Here is a 7,726-nt window from a genome sequence, read left to right on the forward strand (position 1 = left end):
ACCCCCCCCCCCCATTGTCCGCCGGCTGGGGCGGGCAGGAAGCCTGGCGGGAAGGCGGGCGCCGCCACCGGCGTCGGGCGCGGCGGTGGCGGGGCAGAACCCCCGCGGGTGCCGGCGACGAGGGCGGTGTGGGATCGCGTGAGTCCGCGCCACCCGCATCCGGTGCTCCTCCAACTTGAGGTACGCGACCACCTTAACGAAGGTGGGCTCCGGGATAAGGGTGAGGTTGGAGGCGGCGTTCCCGAAGTCCTTGTTGAGGCCGCCGGAGAGGGTGCTGATGAGGAGCTCGTCGCCGATCTTTTCCCTGAGATCACGGAGCTCATCGGCGAGCTTCTTGAGGCGCATGCAAAAATCATCGATGGATGAGTCAAGTTGTTGGCACCCGTAAAACTCACCGTAGAGCAGGAACTTGCGCTGCAGCCGGTTGTCGGTGAAGAGGCCGTTGAGCTTGGTCCATACCGCAGAGGCGTCGTCCTCGTCGTCCACCACGGTGTGGAAGAGGTCGCTGGAGATGGTGAGGTAGAATCAGCGGATGATGGTGGCGTCGAGGATCATCCACTCCTCGTCAATGATCATGAGTGCCAAGTCCACTGTGCCGTCCACGTGGCCGTGCAGGAGGTACTCATGGAACACAAGCGAAAAATACTGCTTCCAAGCGGAGTAGGACGCGGTGGTGTGATCAAGCTTGACCGGGACACGCTCATGGATGTTGAGGTCGCGGACGAGGGTGACATCGGGACCGGAGAACGGGTTTGAGACAGTGGAGGAGGAGGAGCTCATGGCTAGGGTTAGGGTTTGAGACGCGGCGCGGGTGGGTGAAGGCTGGGTTGGTGCGGGTTGCGGCGCGGGTTGGGAGGTGTGGCGGCCCGGGTAGCAGGGGGCTGGGGCGACGCGGGTGGGAGGAGGGGGTTCAGGAGAGAGGGCGGATGCTGGGGGTGTTCGGCGGTGGCGGCCTCGGGAAGAGGCAGCGGCGGCGGAAGGCGAGGTGGTGGGGAGAGGCGGCGGCTACCAGCGACGGCGACGACGACCGAGGGGACGGTGGCGGCGGCGGTGGTTGATGGCGGCGGCGGCGGGGAGTAGCGGCGGCGGCGGCGGTGGCGGCGCGTAGGGGCGCGGCGGCGGCGGCTTAGGGTTTTAGGATCGTGCTGCGATAGATACCATGTAGAAGGACAAGATGTGGGTTGTGCAATCGCGATAGATTGATCGGTACACCAGACACGTATATATAAGTACAGAGGTGGACCACAACCTCAACTATATAGAGGAAACAGAAGATGAGCCCTACACACAAATATACACGTACACAATATACTCAACACTACCCACCCACAGCGTCAGATCTCAAACCCAGATAAACTGATATCAAAGTCAGATCTCAAAATTGAAACTGAAGTTAGAATACTCAAAGCCAACATGAGCTGGGATTAGCCATGTGGACAGTGGAAGAGGCTTGACAAATTATATACTTGAGCGTTCTTGTTTGACCGTGTTTTACGAGCAAATACAGCCCCCGATGCACTTGGAAGCTCTCGGCCGTCGGATTAGTATCAGCCAGGGATCCGCATTTTAGAGCCCAACAATAACAAATACAGTAGTAGCGATCGAAACACGTAAAGTTTAATGTATACGCTTCCATGCCGCGAAAGCGTACCACATAGATGCGCTTCTCTCAAGCACACTGTGAAAATCACTCCGCCCAAACCTCTACTGCTCGTTTGGTTCTTGCGGCGAGCCGGGCGAAGGACACCTCAAATGCGTCTCCCTCGTTGCTGCGCCGACGGCCTCTGTGAGGAGGCCGACATGGTCGCGGTCTCCCACGAGTTCCCCACCCCGACCGACTGTGAAGGTACTAACAAATTTAATTGTGCATTACAGTTAACAGAGTGGACTCGCACCTATTGATTCCTGTCTCCATATTTTTGCAAGTTGAGCTTGTCCTGGATCAAAGATTTGAAATCACACCCAGATAAACTAATCTCGAAGTTAGATCTCAAAAATTTAAACTGAAGTTAGAATACTCAAAGCCGGCATGAGCCATGTGGGCGGTGAAAGAGGCAGGACAAAAATATACGTACTCCCCTTGAGACGACAGCCCCCAATGCTCTAGGCTTCAATGCGTTCTTGTTTGACCTTGTTTTACGAGCAAATACATTTTAGATATACTTGAGACGATGCACTTGGCTTCAATGCTTGCCTGTTTGCCCCCGGCAGCAGTATCAGCTGCCGCGTCAAATATGCTCGCTGTAATCAAGAAGCAATACCTGTTTGTTTAATCTAAATAGAATAAAAATGACAACTTGACATAAGGCTTGTAGCTCGAGTGGATTCCTGTTATAGTCCACTGGCCCGCATCAGCTGCTAGCTAGACTCACATTTGCCATTAGCACCCACATCTCCAAATCACATAGAGAAAGCAGAACCATGGAGGCGACGGGGGTGAGCTTGGGGAAGGCTGCTCTGGGTGGCGCGTTGGGCTACGCCACATCCAAGGCGGCAGAGGAAATCGCCTTGCAGCTCGGTGTCGAGCGTGATGTGAACTTCATCAAGGATGAGCTGCAGATGATGCAGTCATTTCTGATGACAGCTGATGAAGAGCAAAGCCAGAACAAGGTTCTCACCACCTGGGTGAAACAGATCGGGGTCCTGGCCTACAAAGTGGAGGACAGCCTTATGGATTTCGGTCTCCACTCAGAGAAAAAGCCATTTCTGGGGTGCATCCCCCGCAACCCAAGTGACCGACGCCGCATTGCCAAGTTGGTGAAGGAGCTAAGGACCGAGGTGGAAGACGTGAGCAACCGGAACTTACGCTATCGGCTCATCAAGGAGAGCTCAGTCTCCAAGCCTATCATGGCAGAGGAGCAGGCCAGCATGCCGCCGCTGCAATGTTTGCCACTGTGGAACACGACTCATCATCAAAGGTAAACCTCCACCAGCTGGTTACTAGCAATGATGTGAACCTTAGAGTGATCTCCATTTGGGGAACTAGCGGTGATCTCGGGAAGACGTCTGCCATCCAGGAAGTTTATGATGATCCAATGGTACTGAAAAGGTTTGAGTTCCGTGCTTGGATTAGGTTGGTCCATCCTTTCAATCCACAAGAGTTATTGGGTAGCTTGGTAAGGCAATTTTATGAAAATTTACATGATGTTGGAAAGCCATCTTTCAATCCACAAGAATTCCTCCGATGCTTGGAAAGGCAACTTTATGAAATTTACCATGATTACGTTGGAAAGCCAGAGCAAGAAACAAGTGTTAGGGCTGTTCTGGCCAAGATGGAGAAGATGGATCAAAGTGATTTAGTCTGCGTGTTTAATGCACTGTTGTCTAGCAATAGATACCTGGTTATCATAAATGACCTGTCCATGATAGAAGAGTGGCATTGCATTAAGAAGTACTTTCCTGACAACAAGAAGCAAAGTAGAATCGTCGTTTCCACACAGCAAGTTGAAATTGCATGCTTGTGCACAGAGAAACCGTACCAAGTTTCTGAGTTCAAGCAGTTGTCATGTGATCAAACTATTTATTTGTTCCACAAGAAGGTAAGTCTGTTTCTTGCATGGTCTTGTTATAGATTTGTTTATTTTTATTATGGATGATTGATTCTTCTTTTCATTTCACGTCTAATTGCAGAATTCAGTGGGACAGGTCAACATGGGCAGTGTTAGTGTCGCAATGGTTGACAACAACGACGAAGCAAAGGCTGCTACTATGGAGGAGAAACTGAAGGTGGGACTCCAACACTGACTGAAAAATCGAAATTCAAATCTTGAATTCCATATCCATAGATTATATTTGAGATATATAAATGTTCACTAGTATTTTCTTTTTAGCCACACACACACGCACAACCTAGCAATCTAGCTTTACTAGCCTAAACAACGGTGTACGAACGAGCCAATCTTGGTGCTCAATTTTTTTTAACAAACATCAAAATTTGAGGGAAAGAAAACTGAGACATACTTACTAGTATTGCCAATTGAAAAAAAATAATATTATTTTTAAAAGTTGAACCAAGGAGTTATATGAAATTAGATAATTTGTTGGGCATGGTGCTCTCACTAAAATTGGCAAACATCTGTGTATGAATGAGCTAATCCTGGTGCTCAAACTTATTTAACAAACTTTAAAGTTAAGAGGGAAATAAAGCTAAGACATGCCTCTTCGTTTAATGCACACAAATTGAAAAACATATTGTGCTTTGAAGTTGAGTAAGGATGAGCACATTGTATATGGACTTGGATAATCTATTGGGCATTACTACTCTCATGAAAAGTGTGCACCAGAAAATCTTCAATATTTAACTCTTAGGAAAAGTACATAAATTTTCATAGATCTGTTCTTTTTTGTTTAGGTTAAGCGAGCATCATGTTCCGCTGAGCCTATTTCCTACAGAAACAAAGTTACTACCAGTGAGACAAACACAGCATTGCCCAGTGATGAAATACAGGAGGAAGACCAAGTACCTAACATTGCAGGTGAAGAAAAAAATTGTAACTCAACTGCTAGAAAGAAGTTTGATCGCAGCAGGACACTAGCACTAGCTGATGAATTGCTCTGTGGGCGAGAAACAGAGAAATCTTTTCTTATCAAATTAGTTGGCCAGCCAGACAACAAGTGTTGTACGGTGATCTCAGTTTGGGGAATGGGAGGCCTTGGGAAAACCTCTCTTGTTCGAAGCATCTACCGGAGCCAAGAACTTGGTGGCTGGAAGCGTGCTTGGGCCACTGCATTGCGTCCTTTTAAGCCAGAAGTACTCCTTAGAGATTTGGCTTTGCAGCTTCAGAATACTATCCAAGAAGATCCTGCTGGAGCAACAACTGGGGCACAGAAAACAAGCATATCAGTGATGAATCTTCAAGAGTTGGAGGGGGAACTAACTCGGGTACTAAAAATGAGAAGGTGCCTTGTTGTTCTTGATGATATATTGTCCACCTCTGAGTGGGAGTTGGTCAAATCATGTTTGGATAATGCTGGAAGGATCATAGTCACCACAAGAGAAAACGGTATTGCCAAACATTGTTCAATAGAGGACAGGAACAGGTACCATCTTGGTGGTTTGAAAGAGGATGCTGCACTTGACCTCTTAAAAAAGAAGGTAATTTTAGAACTAGTATCTCTTTTTCCCTTTCATATAGGTTTTACTTCACATATCATTACTCTTACCTCATGTAACATTATATTTTTCTCTCAGCCTGCAATTTAGAAGTATAAAAGGTGACGTCTTCTTAAAAAAACTGATTAAACTCTAATAATCTAGTACATACGTAATGTCAGATCTAGGAAAATATCCACCGTTATATCTAGGAACATATTAGATCTGGACCGTCTTGCTGAATTTCGGGAAGTTGCCGTGGTGGGCTCGTGTGACTAGACAGCGGTCTTGGATGCTGCAAGCGGAGCCTCTGTAGCGGGTGTAAGGCATTAAGGTCATCGTTGGTTTGGTGGAGTGTCTGCTGCAATGAGCGTCTAGTGGTTACCTTTCTCTTGGTCTTTGTTTGTAATGGCGTAGGCTTATTCTTTTAAATTGTTCTTTTTTATATAAATGTAGTAAGACCAAAGATTTGAACTATCCTTCAGGAGGTTGAGCTGCTCCGTGCGGAGCTTCGCGACGCTCTAGCCAAGCTTGAGGTTGCGTCGGTTGTGCCTTTGTTACCTGAGCTCCAGGTTGGTTCCGTTGTTGAGGATGTAGAAGGTTTCTTTGGAGATTTTTCTCCTCGTGCTCTACATGTGACGCCGCTTGTTCGTGGGAGCGCGGTTATCACTGAGGTCGTAGCTCCTGTTCTGCAGATTATGCCTGAGTTGCACGAGCTTTGTGGGGAATCATCTGTAGTGTTACCGATGGAGCTGAGCGCATTGGAGTCGTTGGCGGTGGCCATGACACCCTCACTTCCACTAGTAGAAAAACCCCCATTCACCCCGGTTGGTTAGGGCCTTTTGCCCCAGTTCTTGAACTGGGACTAAAGGGTCGTTACTAATGTGTTATGGCCGGTTTAGCTAGGCCCACTGGGCATCTTAGTCTGCAAGTTATCTTAGGTTAATTCTTATGCAAGTTATCTAGGTTATAAATAAAGGCTGTAAGACTCTTTTTGGAATCAAGCAATAAAGATATTTCTATCCTATTGCCCGGCTCCAGAGGAGTCGGAAACCCTAGACGCCTCCTGTCCTAACCGCCGCCGCCCTTCTCCTCCCTCGTGACGGCGCCGACGCGCCAGAGCTCGCGTGCTCTCCCCCGACCTCCGCTATTCTGCCCTTATAACCTAAGGAGTAGAGCCGGTAGGAACCCTAGTCCTACCAATTTGGTATCAGGTACCCGGGTTTCGACCATGTCTTCACCGCCTCCAAACCCGCCACCACCACCGCTGCCGCTGCCCACCACCTCCCCCACCGCCGCTGCCATCGACTCCACCAACGCCGCCGCTTCATCGCCGGGCGCCACGGCCTCCCTATCGGCGCCGATCTCCCCCGCACCCGGCACCACGCCGGGCCAAGGCCAGCCGCAACCCCCATCCAACAACCGCAGCCGTCGCCTCCCCCCGTGCCGCAGCAGTTTACGCCGGAGGCCATGGCCGGCGTGCTCAAGGACTTGGTCATCGCGGTTCAGGGCATCCGCCTCTACTTGGCGAGCTCATACGGGCCGCCCCCGCCGCTCCATCCGGTCGTGGCCGCGGGCCAGCAGGCGTTGCCGTGGTACTCCGTACCTGCGGCCATCACAGTAGGCTATCCGACACTTCCCTCACCAGCGGCCTTAATGCCGCCTTGGCCACAGTGGCTGACGACGACACTTGCGGCGCCATCCGCGCCTCCAGCCGCCGCCCAGGGCCCGCAGTAGCCAACCTGGGCCACCCCGTCCGCGCCCCAGTGGCCGAGCCGGCACTCGCGGCGCCACCTGTGCCGCCAACCGCCGCTCAGGGCCCGCAGTGGCCGGCCTGGACCGCGTCGTCCCCAGCCGCGTCGTCCCTCCCTGCGACCACCGTGTAGGTGCCACCACCGCCCCCGCCCAGCCCAAGCCTGGGCCGGTCCGCGTCGAGCGGACTCCCGATCCAGGAGGTCCGATTTCCGTCATCACCATCTCCGCTTCCAGGCTGGCTCCACGGGACGTCCCCTCCACCGGCTTACACGGAGGCCCGGCCGCCGTTGGGTTCCCAGTGGCAGCCCGAGGCGTCGGGCGCCACGGGGAACTACGCCGGCCTTCCCACCATGGACCGGGCGCTGTCATCAGCCCTCCGCACCGTCGACGCAGTAGGCCATGGTGCGCCACACCAGCAGCCGCCCCGGTTCGCCAAGCTCGACTTCACCACGTATGACGGCACGGAGGACCCCCTCAACTGGCTCAACCGTGCGACCAGTTCTTTCGCGGGCAACGCACCCTCGCCTCGGACCATACCTAACTCGCCTCTTATCACCTCCACGGCACCGCGCAGATATGGTATTATGCTCTCAAGCAGGACGAGGGCGCCATGCCTCCTTGGGAGCGCTTCCGCGAGCTCTGCCTCCTCCGCTTTGGGCCCCCGGTTCGCCAGAGCCGCCTGGCGGAGCTCGGTCGCCTTCCCTTCACCTCCACAGTGCAGGACTACACCGACCGTTTCCAGGCCCTGGCATGCCATGCGTCGGGTGTGACGGCGCAGCAGCAGGCCGACCTCTTTGTCGGTGGCCTTCCGGATCACATCCGCGTGGACGTTGAGCTTCGGAGACCCCAGGATCTCTAGTCGGCCATGTACTGCGCCCG

General features: G+C 52.2%; 1 pseudogene; it reads left to right on the forward strand.

Moving 5' to 3' along the window:
- Positions 1-2,421: 2,421 nt before the first annotated feature.
- Positions 2,422-5,208, forward strand: LOC119326445 (annotated as a pseudogene).
- Positions 5,209-7,726: the final 2,518 nt, after the last annotated feature.

Source organism: Triticum dicoccoides, chromosome 6B (genome assembly GCF_002162155.2).
Source record: "Triticum dicoccoides isolate Atlit2015 ecotype Zavitan chromosome 6B, WEW_v2.0, whole genome shotgun sequence".
Lineage (NCBI taxonomy): Eukaryota > Viridiplantae > Streptophyta > Magnoliopsida > Poales > Poaceae > Triticum > Triticum dicoccoides.